Raw genomic sequence first — 15,236 nt, 5'->3', positions numbered from 1 at the left:
GAACAAGTCCTTTCGTGGCAAGCGGGGTTCTGCGTCTCAATCCACTCTGGGGTCCTTTCGTACCTTTCGGAACCAATCCAAGGGCAAGCCCTTCAAGGCCCAGGGCATCCAGAAGAAGCCCTGGGCGGGCAAGCAGGAGTCGGGCAATGCCGGCTCGGCGGGTCAGTCCGACTCTGCCTGAAGGGGCACCCTCACCCGTTTCAGGGGTGGGGGGGACGCTTGCGCAGTTTCCTCCAACCTTATCTGCTCCGGATATCGGACAGGTGGGTTCAGGAAATCATTCGATCAGGATACGAGATCGAATTCCTTTCCCGGCCGGCGGGCAGATTCTTTCCCTCAAAGCTTTGCTTGCCTCCTGGGCGTCGGCAGGACCTGCATCAAGCGGTGTAGGACCTTCTTGCTCAGGGGGTGATTGTCTCGGTGCCTCATCGGGACAGGTTTCGGGGATTTTATTCCAATCTGTTCGCGGTGCCCAGGAAGGAGGGCAAAGTGCGTCCTATTCCCTATATGGGAATGATTCTGGACTCTGCTCAGGCAAAGGTGTTCTGCAGGAGGACAAGCTCCAGACCTTGCAGGATGAGCTCAGGTCCCTCAGGGACCACCCGTCCTCGTCACTCAGGACCTGTATGCGGGGCCTGGGGTTGATGGTGTTGGCCTTCGAGGCGATACCCTTTGCTCAGTTTCACACGCGGGCTCTCCAGGCGGAGATCCTGGCCAGGTGGGACAGACTGTCTCAGTCCCTGGATCTGAGTGTCTCATTGAGTCGTCCGACCAGATTGGCTCTTCTGTGGTGGCTCCAGTCCCCGTCGGTGGTGGAAGGCAAGTCCTTCCGTCCGTTGGTGTGGACGGTGATTACCACGGATGCCAGCCTGTCGGGCTGGGGTGGAGTCCTGGGCAGTGGCGTAGCGTGGGGGGTGCAGGGGGGGCGCACCAGGCGCAAAATTTAGGGGGGCGAAATCCCACACCTGTGTGTCACTCCTGCCTGTTCTCTTAATTTTATTTTAAGTGACCCCAGACAGCCATGTTCCTTTGCGCCCTGTTATTGGGCGAATAGGGTCATGTGCGGTGGGGGGGGGGGGGTGCTGGCCGGTCCGTGATCAGGTGGCACATACGCACGGGAGTCCCGCCTCCAGCATCTTCTCCTTCTCCTCTCCTCTCCTCCGGGTGGCACACAATCTTCTCCTCCTCCTCTGCTGGATCTCAGGTACGTCCTTTTACAGTCTAGCAGTGTGTCAGAGCCAGAGGCAGCAGCCAGAGAGATAGATAGACAGAGTGAGTTAGGGTCAGAGTTAAGGTGAATTAGGACAGAGCAGTTAGGGTCACGCTGTGTAGTGATCAGTATAGGAATACTGTAGGTAGGACAGTGTAGTGTAGTTGACAGTGTAGTATAGTGTATTGGGTAGTGTAGTGGGTAGTGTAGTGCAGTGGACAGTATAGTGCAGTGGGTAGTGTAGTGTAGTGGGTAGTGTAGTGGACAGGGTAGTGTAGTGGACAGTGTAGTGTAGTGGGTAGTGTAGTAGGTAGTGTAGTGGTCAATGTAGTGTAGTGGACAGTGTAGTGGGTAGTGTAGTGTAGTGGACAGTATAGTGCAGTGGGTAGTGTAGTTTAGTGGGTAGTGTAGTGCAGTGGACTGTAGTGGGTAGTGTAGTGTAGTGGACAGTATAGTGCAGTGGGTAGTGTAGTGGACAGTGTAGTGTAGTGGGTAGTGTAGTGGACAGTGTAGTGGGTAGTGTAGTGGACAGTGTAGTGTGTAGTGGGTAGTGTAGTGTAGTGGACAGTATAGTGCAGTGGGTAGTGTAGTGGACAGTGTAGTGTAGTGGGTAGTGTAGTGGACAGTGTAGTGTAGTGGGTAGTGTAGTGGACAGTATAGTGCAGTGGGTAGTGTAGTGGACAGTGTAGTGTAGTGGACAGTGTAGTGTAGTGTAGTGGGTAGTGTAGTGGACAGTGTAGTGTGGTGGGTAGTGGACAGTGTAGTGTAGTGTAGTGGACAGTATAGTGTAGTGGGTAGTGTAGTGGACAGTGTAGTGTAGTGGGTAGTGTAGTGGACAGTATAGTGTAGTGGGTAGTGGACAGTGTAGTGTTGTGGACAGTGTAGTGTAGTGGATAGTGTAGTGTAGTGTAGTTTAGTGGGTAGTGTAGTGCAGTGGACAGTGTAGTGTAGTGGACAGTATAGTGCAGTGGGTAGTGTAGTGGACAGTGTAGTGTAGTGGACAGTATAGTGTAGTGGGTAGGGTAGTGTAGTGGGTGGTATAGTGTAGTGGGTAGTGTAGTGTAGTGGACAGTGTAGTGTAGTGGACAGTGTAGTGTACTACTACACTGTCCACTACACTACACTACACTACACTACACTGTTCACTACACTACACTCACCACTACACTACACTGTTCACTACACTGACCACTACACTACACTGACCACTACACTACACTGACCACTACACTACACTGACCAGCCTGGACAGTGTAGTGTAGTGGTCAGTGTAGTGTAATGGACAGGTAGGTCAGTTTAGTGGTCAGTTTAGGAATCAGGTAGGTTCCTGTTGTGGTCAGTTTAGGAATCAGATAGGTCAGTGCAGTGGTCAGTGTAGTGGACAGTGTAGGAATCTGGTAGATCAGTCTAGTGGACAGGTTGGTCAGTGCAGTGGTCATTGTAGTGGACAGTGTAGATATCAGATAGGTCAGTCAGTGTAGAGGTCAGTGCAGTTGCCAGTATAGGAATCTGGTAGGTTAGTGTAGTGGTCAGTGTAGGAATCAGGTAGGTTAGTGTAGTGGACAGTGTAGGAATCAGGTAGGTTAGTGTAGTGGTCAGTGTAGGAATCAGGTAGGTTAGTGTAGTGGACAGTGTAGGAATCAGGTAGGTTAGTGTAGTGGACAGTGTAGGAATCGGGTAGGTTAGTGTAGTGGTCAGTGTAGGAATCAGATAGGTTAGTGTAGGAATCAGGTAGGTTAGTGTAGTGGTCAGTGTAGGAATCAGGCTGCTCAGTACTATTATAGGAAGAGACTCAGGGAGTGCTAAAAGTCTGCAGGTTAGGGGGCGCAAATTACTTGCCTTGCCCCGGGCGCTGACAACCCACGCTACGCCACTGGTCCTGGGCAACCTGTCTGCCCAGGGTACATGGTCGGAGGACGGGTCCTCCCTCCCGATAAATGTTCTGGAATTGCGAGCGATAAAACTCTTCCAGTGGTCGGACTGTCTTTGGGGCCGTCCTGTCCGGGTACAGACGGACAATGCTACCGCGGTGGCTTACATCAACCACCAAGGGGGCACCAGGAGTGCTCGGGCGGCCCGGGAGATGACCGACATTCTGTCTTGGGCCAAGACTCATGTCCCGGCGATCTCAGCAGTTCACATTCCAGGTGTGGAAAATTGGCAGGCCGACTATCTGAGCCGCCAGACCCTGGACCAGAGGGAATGGTCCCTACACCCGGAGGTCTTCCGAATGCTGTGTGCAAAGTGGGGATCCCCGGACGTGGATCTGTTCGCATCTCGGCTTAGCCAATAGGTGGAAAGGTTCGTGGCAAGAACGCGTGATCCGCTGGCGGACGCCTCGGATGCGTTAGTGGCCCCTTGGCATCAGTATCGTCTGATGTATGTCTTTCCTCTGATTCGGTTGCTATCCAGGTTCCTCCGTAGGTTAGCCTCGGAACCGAACCTGGTGATTCTGGTGGCTCAGGACTGGCCACGCCGGTCCTGGTACGCCGACGTTGTTCACCTGGCAGTGGCGCCTCCGTGGCGATTGCCTCTGCGGGAAGATCTCCTGTCTCAGGGTCCAATCTTCCATCCTGCTTTACAGTCGCTGGCTTTAACGGCCTGGCTGTTGAGACCCAGGTCCTGAGGGACAAGGGTCTCTCCTCTGAGGTCATTCCTACCCTTGTCAGGGCTAGAAAAACCTCCTCTGGTAAAATATATTACCGTACCTGGAAGGCTTATTTCGCCTGGTGTGAGTCCAGGGGGTTCTCCCCTCGCTCGTACTCGGTGTTGAGAGTTTTGGCCTTCCTCCAGTCTGGTGTGGACCAGGGCCTGGCGCTGGCCACGATAAAGGGCCAGGTGTCCGCACTGGCTATTCTTTTCCAACGCCCTGTGGCGTCCCATTCTCTGGTTCGCACCTTCATTCAAGGTGTGCAACATTTGGCCCCTCCCCGGAGGGAGCCTTTACCTCCATGGGACTTGAACTTGGTTCTGTCCGTGTTACAGCGTGCTCCCTTTGAAAACATTCAGGCTATATCGTTGCCTCTGCTGTCTAAGAAGGTTGCCTTTTTGGTGGCGATCACTTCAGGTCGCAGGGTCGGAACTGGCAGCGTTATCTTGCCGTTCTCCATACTTGGTGATTCATCGGGATAAGGTGGTTTTGCGTCCGCATCCCTCCTTTCTTCCTAAGGTGATCTCTGAGTTCCACATTAATGAGGACATTGTCCTGCCTTCGCTTGTACGAAGCCTAAGCATCCTAAGGAGGTTACTCTGCACTCCTTGGATGTTGTCAGGGCGATCAGGGTTTACCTGTCGTCTACGGAATCCTTTCGGAAAACGGATTCCCTCTTTGTCCTTCCTGAGGGACCTCGGAAGGACATGGCTGCATCCGCAGCGACTATTGCCAAATGGATCAGACAGATCATTGAACAGGCTTACGCCTTGAAGGAACGGGTTCTACCCTTCCCTGTTAAGGCGCACTCTACCAGATCTGTGAGTGCGTCCTGGGCCTATTGGCATCGGGCCTCAGTGGCCCAGGTGTGCAAGGCTGCAACTTGGTCGTCGGTGCACACTTTTTCCAAATTCTACAAAGTAGATGTTCTGGCATCAGCTGATGCCTCCTTTGGCCGCAAGGTTCTCAGTGCGGCAGTGCCATAATGGACCCTTGTTTTTTCTGGGTCCCTGGCTGTTGGTATTTGCTTTCCTGGGCTGTTGCTCCTGTTGAGCATTGTTTTTTTCTGTTGCCCAGAAGGTTCCTTTACTGTGCATGTAAGGTTCCTTTCTCTAATGTGGGTACTGCGTTGCCTTTTCTACGGTTGCGTCTCCCACCCCTCATGTCTATACTGCTTTGGGACATCCCAACAGTGATGACTTGGAGGAGGCGGCGACTGTCGGAGGACGTAAGAGAAAACTGAATTTTTGTAAAATCTTACCTGTAAAATTCCTTTCTCTGAGTCCTCTGACAGTCGCCGCCCCCGTCCCTCTTTTGGGGTTCTTATTACCTACTGCTATGCTACCAAACTGAGTTAGGAGCCCAGCCCTGTTTGGCAGGTCCAGAGATTGTTTTTTTTTTTCTGCTGCAGTTAAATGACCTGTTTAGGTCTTGTTCCTTCCACAACCTTTGACTGGACAGTAAGACCCCTTTCACACTTGCCGCTCCGTCGGCTGACTCCGTTTTTCTCAGTGGGGGATCGACCCGCCGATCCCCCGCTGAGCAGGTGGATGGCAGCTCTGTCTCCATGCTGTGTGCGAAGACAGAGCCTTCAGGTCCCCACTCTTCTCTATGGGGGAATCGGATGAGAACGGACCGCCTGTCCGCTCTCATCCGATCCCATCCGCTAAACGAGAAGCAACACAATCTCATCTCTCTGTTACTTTGCTCTCGCCTCCGGTCAGCATATTTTTTGTTGGCACGAGCACTGCAGCACTACCGATCAGCTCCGTCTCTCCCAGCCTGAGCTCTGTTGTACAGTTGATTCCAGTGACTAATACCAAGCCAAATTAATGTATTTACAATGCTTGCATTTAAAGTAGAACTAGTCCTACTGTTGAACATTGCCAGAAGTTAGAGATCTTTTTTTCAGAATAAATTTTTAAAGACTTAGCAGGGGATGATATAATTACATATGCAAGTGCAGATTTTAGCTGGCCATAGATGCTAGAGGGTGGTCCATCATACAGGCACAATTCAACTTCTTTTAGGGAAAGGTCTTTAAACTTGTAAACTTGAACTAGCTCACGGGTAATTGCAGTGGAATGGGGAAGAGGCAGAATGGCAAGTGGAAAGGCAATGCTAGCTTATTAGAAGAAGCAATATTAGTAGGCAAAAAGTAAGCTAACTTTCTTTGATTGTTAACCCACAACCTTCTTTCCCCCCTTCCTCCACAGCTGAAGGCTGACCAGCTCAGAGGACATACACAAACAAGAGATTGCTATCCAACCAAAAATGACTAGATGGGTGACTGTCCTCTCATGTGTATGGCTATTTTTGTGTTCCACATATTGAGGCAGATTGAGGGTGGGTGTAACATTTCAAATTAAGAAAAAGAAAATTCACAGCAGCTGTCGTGTAAGAATTATTAAAGAAAAGTTAAATACATAGGCAAAGTACCTATAGAGGGGACATGCTTTACCCTCAAAAAGATTAGTAGTTGTGTTCAACACACTTGTGTCCCAATGCACTGCCAGAATAATCTGTATTTAGAACCTCCCTTGCCACCTGCTTCACATATTGGAGAGTGAATCAGCATTCATTGTCCATTGAGCCAGCAATATGACTTTCCATCAAAATAGGAAATAATGTTGTCTCCATCCTGGCTGTGAAGAAAAGCAGTGTTTTTCTTTTGTTCATTGACGGACACAGCTCTTCATATTCACGACCATAGGGTTATACTGCCCCCTACAGGAGTAGGACACTAGGCAGAGAAAAAAAGCTTGAGCACGCTTATGGGGCAGTCCCTGGGGGTATACTCCCACTTCCTGCTATAGGTATTCAGTTTTTTCCTGCCTAGTCAGGAGTAAGGACCTAGTTTCTTGCTGGGATCTCTGGTCCTGGCAATTTTTTCTTTTTTAATGGATTTTTTTCCTCATTTTATTATTTTGTTCCTGTGAGCATCTACAATCAAGTAATGGACTGGGCGAGGCACTGGATAATCTAGATCCTTAGGGTCCCCCCAGTCCAGCCAGCGTGCAGACCGCAGCTACGCGCTATGTCGGCCTGCGAGTTAAACGTCTCGCAAGGGCGCATATGAACTGGCTTCGGCCAAAGTCACAGCGTTTCCTCCTGGCTGACAGCACCCACATTACGATGGAGCCGTGTCCTGTCTGGAGTGGTGTCCTGTCTGGAGCAGTGCCCACCCTGTTCTTGTTGTAAGTAGCGGTCCCCCCTCTACCCCTGGAGGGTTTTGGGGTGTACGTGGGCCCCTCCCTGGGTTGGTCAGACCCCCAAGCCCCCCTCCCTCCCAGTTCGCATCTCTCCAAGCTCGGTGGTCTATTTGCGACTTGTGTCTCCCATCTGCCCTCAAAGTTTTATAAAGTGAATGTGTTGGCATCTGTGTATGCTTCTTATGCTTCTTTTGGCCGCAAAGTTTTGCAGGCTGCTATTTAGAGGACTTGTCCTCTTTGAGGGTTTTTTTTTTCAGGTGAGCTCCAGTTAATAGTTAAGCTCTAAGTTACCTGGTTGGCTATGTTTAGCCTTGGGGAAGTTTTTCTGCTGTTTCCAACCGTCATGTTTGACACTGCTTTGGGACGTCCCTACGGTCATGAAGAGCCGTGTCCGTCAGTGAACGAAAGAGAAAATTGGATTTTTGACTTACCGTAAAATTCAATTTCTCTGATGTTCATTGACGACACAGCACCCGCCCCTCTTTGGAGTTGGATTTTTTTCTTCCGACACTGCTTGTTACAAAACTGAATACCTATAGCTGGAAGTGGAAGTATACCCCCGTGGACTGCCCCATATGCGTGCTCAAGCTTTTTTCTCTGCCTAGTGTCTTACTCCTGTAGGGGACAGTATAACCCTATAGTCATGAAGAGGACAAGCTGTGTCTGTCAGTGAACATCAGAGAAATTAGAGATTTTTTTTTTTTTAATTAAAGCCCAACTCTAGGAAAATGAAAAAAAAATCCACCTTTGCATTGCCCCCCTCACAGGCATTGCAAGGATAAAAGAAGAGCTATCCCCAGGAGAAAATTAACAACGGAGGAGGAATGGGGGCATGACAGGCGGTATACAGAGAGCCTGCACAGTCCCCACCCTCCACACCCTTTTCCTAAGCTTCCAGGTGCAACATAGCTCAGCTGTGCTGTCTGCTATCCTCTCCTCCCCTCCTTAATTTACACTACCCCATGATACAGCCTGCTATTCAGGGGAATGAAGAGAATAGAAATGGTCAGCTTGTACTGTGAATGATTGCAGTGGGAGAAAAGGGCTTTTATTCATAGAAACAGAGGAAAGCACAAGCCAGGTACTACATTAGACTGTCTCGGACAAGTGTAGTACCTGGCTTGTACTATTGTCTGCTTGTGTTTTTGTGATTGAAAGCTCTTTTCTCCAGCTGCAATCATTCAAAGCACAAGCTGACAGTTTCCACTTTCTACTTTCCCCTGAATAGTGGGCTTCAGCGCCATACTCTGTATTTACTAAACAGGAGAGATGAGGAGATACAGTGGTGCAAAATGCCCACATTTTTAGGCTTAGGGAGGTTGTAGGGTGACAGTTAGCAATGACCAGTGAAACCGGCAAAAAAATATATTTTATATAAAATGCAGATGCTTCAATTTTATTGAAGGGAACAAGTGCTTTTCTTGTTATAGTTCTTTAGGCCTTGTTTACATGGGGAGATTTGCTCTATGCCCTGTGCAAGGTCGTCTTTTACCGCCACAGGGATGCACAGGGGCTGCGTGCATCCCCATACCGGCGGCCCATTTTAGTCCATTGGGATATATGGTTGCACAGACACAGCTGCTGTCTCTCTATTTGACAAGCGGTTGCGGGTCCCCAAACACAGGAACTTTACAACCTCTGTCAGGTTTTTACTGCTATCTGGGCTTTGTTAGAGAGGTTTCTCTTAATTTCTGCCCTGTTGACAATGTTTTACCAGACAAGGAGTGAGGGGAACACAGAAAAAAAAAAGTAAGTCTTTTTGTTTATTAAAGTAGTTGAAAGCTAGAATCCAATCCGATTTTAATTTGTGTTTGTTCCTGTTGAAGATTTTCTCTCATTTCCTGTCTGGTAAAACCATTGTCCGTAAGACAGTAAAGTTGGCTGTACATTATACAATTTTCTTGTACAATTTTCCTTTAGATTTACCAAAACCATATAGTATGAGGTCAGACCTAAACGCTTTTAATTTGTATGCAATCAAACAGGCCCTCTACTACATAGTGTAAGGTAAATCTAAACTAAACTGAATAAGAAAATTGTATAATGTATGGCCAGCTAAAGTCAGAGGAAGGCCCCTTTCACTCATGCAAACACCAGTGGTCACCCGTTTTAAATCAGTTTTTTTTTTTTTTTTTTTTACATCCACTACCAATGCAAAAATGGATGAAAAACTGACCATTTATCGGTTTACATTCATTTTTTATCCAATCTGTTTTTTAACGGAAGAAAAAAAAAAAAAAAAAGAAGAGCTTTGATCAGTTTCAAAAAACGGATGATGACGGATGCGGAAGTAAACTGATGTAAATAGATGATCATCCATTTACGTCTGTTTTTCCATAGAGATGCATTGATGTCCGTTGTTCATCCGTCAACAGATGGATGAAAAACGGATAAATGAACAGCTTGTGTGAAAGGGGCCTAAATCTCTCACACAGAGCCCCGAGTAGCAGTAAAAATCTGATGGGTGCTAATCCTTTCCCAACCCATCTAAAACTAAAAAATGTTTTTGGCTATGCATACACTTTAATACATTAACTTTTCCACTGGCTTCCCTACTGTAGTAGGTGACATCCCCGTCCTTTCTATAAAATCCCAGGTAATGCTGAGTACCCCAAGTCTTAGGAGGTGACACTACCGTGAAGTAATGTCTCCAATTTGACATTCCCCGGGATTTCACCAGAAGAAGTGTGCCGTCACCTAATCCCCACAGATGTTTCTTAGACATATCTATGCAAGAATGAGGATGGGGAGGAGATCTCCGTGAATAATCAGACTTTTTTTAGGTCCAAGTTCTTCTTTTTAAGAGAATATTCAAAGAGGCCAAACAGTGCCGAGTGAGTTGCAGGTCCAACCCTCAGATTTTCAGTTTTGAGATTTTCCATGGTGGGGTCTTACCTTACTGCTTGGAATTATGGTAATTGTACGTAACTAAGCTAGTTAGAAAGCACACCATAAATTAACAGTGTACGTGTCATTCCGGAATAATCTTTTAAAGAGAGGGTAGCAGAGAACCATAGTTGGTGAGACATTTGCCTGTCCTCATTTAACAATTTATGCATGTGGTACAAACACGGTGAAGCTCTATTTTCACTTTTGCCTATATAAAAGTGAACTATTCACTGTTGGGTCTTCACATTTTGGAATATATCTTTGTACATATTATGCAGTCATGGTTGCATCTAGCACCAAGGCCCATCATTTATTCTGTTTGTTCTGAAAGGGATTGAAATTAAGAACTGAAACCAGCCAATTATAAATTTGTCAAAAAATACTTGCATGCTTTATTTTGTCATACATACAATCAAAGAGGTCAAGATAGTGAAATGATCAGATCAAAACACGATTTCAGCACCTAAAATATATGATAAGATTGGGTTTCTTATAAATATCTGTATAGAAGGTATATACAAAAAAAAGTTAGTTACAAAAATGATAGTCATAAAAGAAAAAAAAGAAACCTGCCTGTTCTGGCAGCAGCGGGTAAGGTAAGCATTATATTTTTCTTTTCCAGGTACACTTCTTGGGTTTTTAAATCTTATGACAGGGTTGCTTAAAAATGGAATGAAACACTGTTGGGGCAGCTGGAACACTTGCTGTAAGGCAGGCTTTAGATTAAAAGAAAATATAGGAACCCAATAGGTTCTAAACCCACGCAAATCGGTAACCAAAAAACAAACTACAATAAAGAGCTGCATGTTGTAAAGTGTAAAAAAACACCTATACCGTGAAAAGAAACAAAGAAACCATGCTCTTACATCATAAAATACAGCTGTGGAGCTGTTGTGTTCCCCTGGCAGGGGGGGGGATGCCTGTTGGGAGAACACAGTGATTGCTAGCGGCTATAGCTGCTGGCAATAATCGCATGCTGGAAATGTGACATGCTGGTTGTACCCAAGTTGATTAATCGAGTTGGGTACAATCTGCCTGCCCATAGATGGATCAAATCTCGGCCAATCCCTGCTCCAGCGGTCGCGATTTGAACCATCTATGGCCAGCTTAATGAGCAAGTATTCCTGCATTCTTCTTTCTGAGTCATCTTTATTAGGCCATTGATGATGTAACTGTGCATACATATTGCATTGTCTCTGCATTTTACAGATGCAGGGTAGAGCCAGCAGGGTCGATTTACTAAAGAAAAAATAAGCTGTTCACTCTGCATAGGAAATTCCCATAGCTTAGTGAAGAAGGTGATTCTCTGCTGACTTCCATCATCCAATCGTGTGCAAGAAAAAACGTTTTTTTATTTTTCTTGCACATTATTAAGTGTTCTTTGTTGCAGTGAGGGAAAAAAGTGTTTTATCCCCTGCTGATTTTGTATGTTTGCCCACTGACAAAAAAAAGCTCAGTCTAGAATTTTAATGGTAGGTTTATTTTAACAGCGAGAGACAGAACAGCAACAAACGTTTCCAGAAAGATGCATTTCAAAAAAGTTATAAATTGATTTTAATGAGTGAAATAATTATTTGATCTCCTATCAGTCAGCAAGATTTCTGGCTCCCAGGTGTCTTCTATACAGGTAACAAGCTGACATTAGAAGCACTCTCAAGTGCTCTTAAGGGATTGCTCCTCACCTCAGCTTGTTACCTGTATAAAAGACACCTCTCCACAGAAGCAATCATTCAATCAGATTCCAATCTCTCCACCATGGCCAAGACCAAAGAGCTGTCCAAGGATGTCAGGGACAAGATTGTTGACCTACACAAGGCTGGAATGGGCTACAAGACCATTGCCAAGCAGCTTGGTGAGAGGGTAACAACAGTCGGTGCGATTATTCACAAATGGAAGACACAAAAAATAATGGTCAATCTCCCTCGGGCTGGGGCTCCATGCAAGATCTTATCTCGTGGAGTTTTATTGATCAGGCGAACGGTGAGGAATCAGCCCAGAACTACACGGGAGAATCTTGTCAATGATCTCAAGGCAGCTGGGACCATTGCAGAAAACCGAAAGAAAACAATTAGTAAGACACTACGCCGTGAAGAACTGAAATCCTGCAAGGTCTACCTGCTCAAGAAAGCACATATACAGGCCTGTCTGAAGTTTACTAATGAACCTCTGAATGATTCAGAGGAAAACTGGGCGAAAAAGTGTTGTGGTCACATGAGACCAAAATCAAGCTCTTTGGCATCAACTCAACTCGCCATATTTGGAGGAGGAGGAATGCTGCCTATGACCGCAAGAACACCATCCCCACCATCAAACATGGATGCAAAAACATTATGCTTTGGGGTGCTTTTCTGCTAAGAGGACAAGACAACTTTACCACGTCAAAGGGACGATGGTCAGGGCCATGTACTGTCAAATCTTGGGTGAGAACTTCCTTCCGTCAGCCAGGGCATTGAAAATGGGTCGTGTATGGGTATTCCAGCATGACAGTTATCAAAAACACACGGCCAAGGCAACACAGGAGTGGCTCAAGAAGAAGCACATTAAGGTCCTGGAGTGGCCTAGCCAGTCTCCAGACCTTAACCCAATTGAGATGTGTGCAAACGTGGTGGCCAACTACAAGAAATGTCTGACCTCTGTGATTACCAACAAGGGTTTTGCCACAAAGTACTACTAAGTCATGTTTTGCGAAGAGATCAAATACTTTTTATACTCATTAAAATGCAAATCAATTTATAACTTTTTGAAATGCATTTTTCTGGATATTTTTGCTGGTAAAATTATAGACTGATCATTTCCTTATCAGTGGGAAAACATACCAAATTAGCAGGGGATCAAATACTTTTTCCTCACTGTAGGTAAATTAGAATCATTTTCACCCTAGCGAAGGCAAAATTCCATTGCAAAGTGAGCAGCCTTTTTGCCTTCAGTAAATCAAACCCTGTGTGTCCATCTTGCTGTGCATATGCCACAGATAGTATACACTCACAAAAAATTGTTTGGGGAAAATTAAATTTTTTTGGCAGAAGATGCATACAAAGTATTTTCTTCCAAAAAAGATTGTTCTCCTTTTTTTTCCAACTTTAGCTCTGCTTTAAACATCAATAGTGTTTTCGGAACTGAGCCATGACTTTTATGGAAAGATCAAAGTCTTCCAAGAATAAACCGAGTAAACAAGTATTGGGTCTTGTAAACCTCGGTCACAATAAATGTAGGTGCAGAATATGCCTGTTGCAGTAAAAATGCTGTTTTTACGTCAGATGCTGTTCTTTTCTATATTCAGCACTGCAGTTAGAAGATTGATTAATACCTTCCAAGAGGGGGGAGTGAACGGTTCAGGTGCCCGCAGTGTCAGAGTCGCTGCATTAATGTAAACTAATTGCCTATACTATACAATAAAGCCAGCCTCTCCGCTCTCATTAGAAACAAGCAGCCGCTGCAAAGCCATTTGTGTTTGGGCAGCCTCTTCCGATTTACAGTCTAGCTAGTAATTATCAAGTCTGCATTGTGTGAGGTTTTGTGTTGTATAGACAGCCTTCGCTGGGTGATTTCCCTGGGTTCCCTGCATGGCAGCCTGTCATTATCCTCTTAGTCTCCTGGCTTTTCCCACAGATCACAAGCTATTTTATAGCATTTGTGTTCACCTTTGCTGCCCCAGCTTGACACTGCGCGGTGGGGCGGCGTTAGCGGGAAAGAGATGAGTTGTGAGAGTCATTAGGAAGGCTGACAGTCATTAAAAAAAGCCTTGGCTAGAGTGTCCAGTTATGCTGTAACAGGATAAACCATCTTGTAGAGACTCGCCGCAGGCTGTGCGATCAGATCCTTCCCCAACTTGGCCTTCTTTATGTTGTGGCCCCAAGAGTCACTGTGCCGTCCTTCCCCAACTTGGCCTTCTTTATGTTGTCGCCCCAAGAGTCACTGTGCCGTCCTTCCCCAACTTGGCCTTCTTTATGTTGTCGCCCCAAGAGTCACTGTGCCGTCCTACCCCAACTTGGCCTTCTTTATGTTGTCGCCCCAAGAGTCACTGTGCCGTCCTTCCCCAACTTGGCCTTCTTTATGTTGTGGCCCCAAGTGTCATTGTGCCGTTTCTAGGAACCTCTGTTATCCATTGACATTTGCTTGTAGTTTTTGAATGAGGTCTTAAAGTTATTTGTAGTGTTTGGTGAGCAAATGGAAGTTATTGTTTAAGAACTCCGATTTGAATCCAGGGCAAATCTATCCAGCTGCTTAGAAATTTGTCCAGCAATGGCGTTTGCATTTATTTTTACTTATATTTATAGCCTTGTGTCTTTTTGCATTTTTAGTAAATACACATTTGGTTCCTCTGTAAAAAACTAAATGTAGAATGAAAAGCAGTGTTAGGACTAGATGTACAGAGAGCAAAATCATTTGTATACATGCATGTTAGAGTGTTTGTTTCTCGGTTGGATTTGGCAACATTAAAGCTTGATGAGTGCTGCCAGTCTGTCAGTGCTCAGACCATATGCTGCACACTGCATCAAATTGGTCTGCATGTCTGTCGTCCCAGAAGAAAGCCTCTTCCAAAGATGATGCACAAGAAAGACCGCTAACAGTTTGCTGAAGGCAAGCAGACTAAGAACATGGATTACTGGAACCATGTCCTGTGGTCTGATGAGACCAAGATAAACGTATTTGGTTCAGATGGTGTCAAGCGTGTGTGGTGGCAACCAGCTGAGGAGCACAAAGACAAGCATGTCTTGCCTGCAGTCAAGCATGGTGGTGGGAGTGTCATGGTCTGGGGCTGCATGAGTGCTGCTGGCACTGGAGAGCTACAGTTCATTAAGGGAACCATGAATGCCAACATGTACTGTGACAAAATAAAGCAGAGCATGATCCCCTCCCTTCAGAGACTGGGCCGCAGGGCAGTATTCCAACATAACCCCAAACACACCTCCAAGATGACCACTGCCTTGCTAAAGAAGCTGTGGGTAAAGGTGATAGATTGGGTAAGTATGTCTCCAGACCCAAATCCTATTGGGCATCTGTGGGGCATCCTCAAACATTAGGTGGAGGAGTGCAAGGTCTCTAACATCCACCAGCTCCGTGATGTCGTCATGGAAAAGTGAAGGAGAACTCCAGTGGCAACCTGTGAAGCTCTGGTGAACTCCATGCCCAAGAGGGTTAAGGCAGTGCCAAAAAATAATGGTGGCCACACAAAATATTGACACTTTGGGCCCAATTTGGACACTTTCACTTAGGGGTGTACTCACTTTTGTTGCCAGCAGTTTAGACATTATTGGCTGTGTGTTGAGTTATT

At 46.3% G+C, this 15,236-nt stretch overlaps 1 protein-coding gene across 1 annotated transcript in view; it reads left to right on the top strand.

Annotated features, from left to right (window-relative positions):
* Nucleotides 1–15,236, top strand: part of CHD9 (chromodomain helicase DNA binding protein 9) — a 388,013-nt gene that overhangs the window by 210,402 nt on the left and 162,375 nt on the right. The window lies entirely within an intron of this gene.

This window comes from Pelophylax lessonae (genome assembly GCF_965119305.1).
Source record: "Pelophylax lessonae genome assembly, chromosome: 10".
Taxonomy (NCBI): domain Eukaryota; kingdom Metazoa; phylum Chordata; class Amphibia; order Anura; family Ranidae; genus Pelophylax; species Pelophylax lessonae.
The sequence above is the reverse complement of the archived record's forward strand: the minus strand, read 5'-3'. Positions and strand labels throughout refer to the sequence as shown.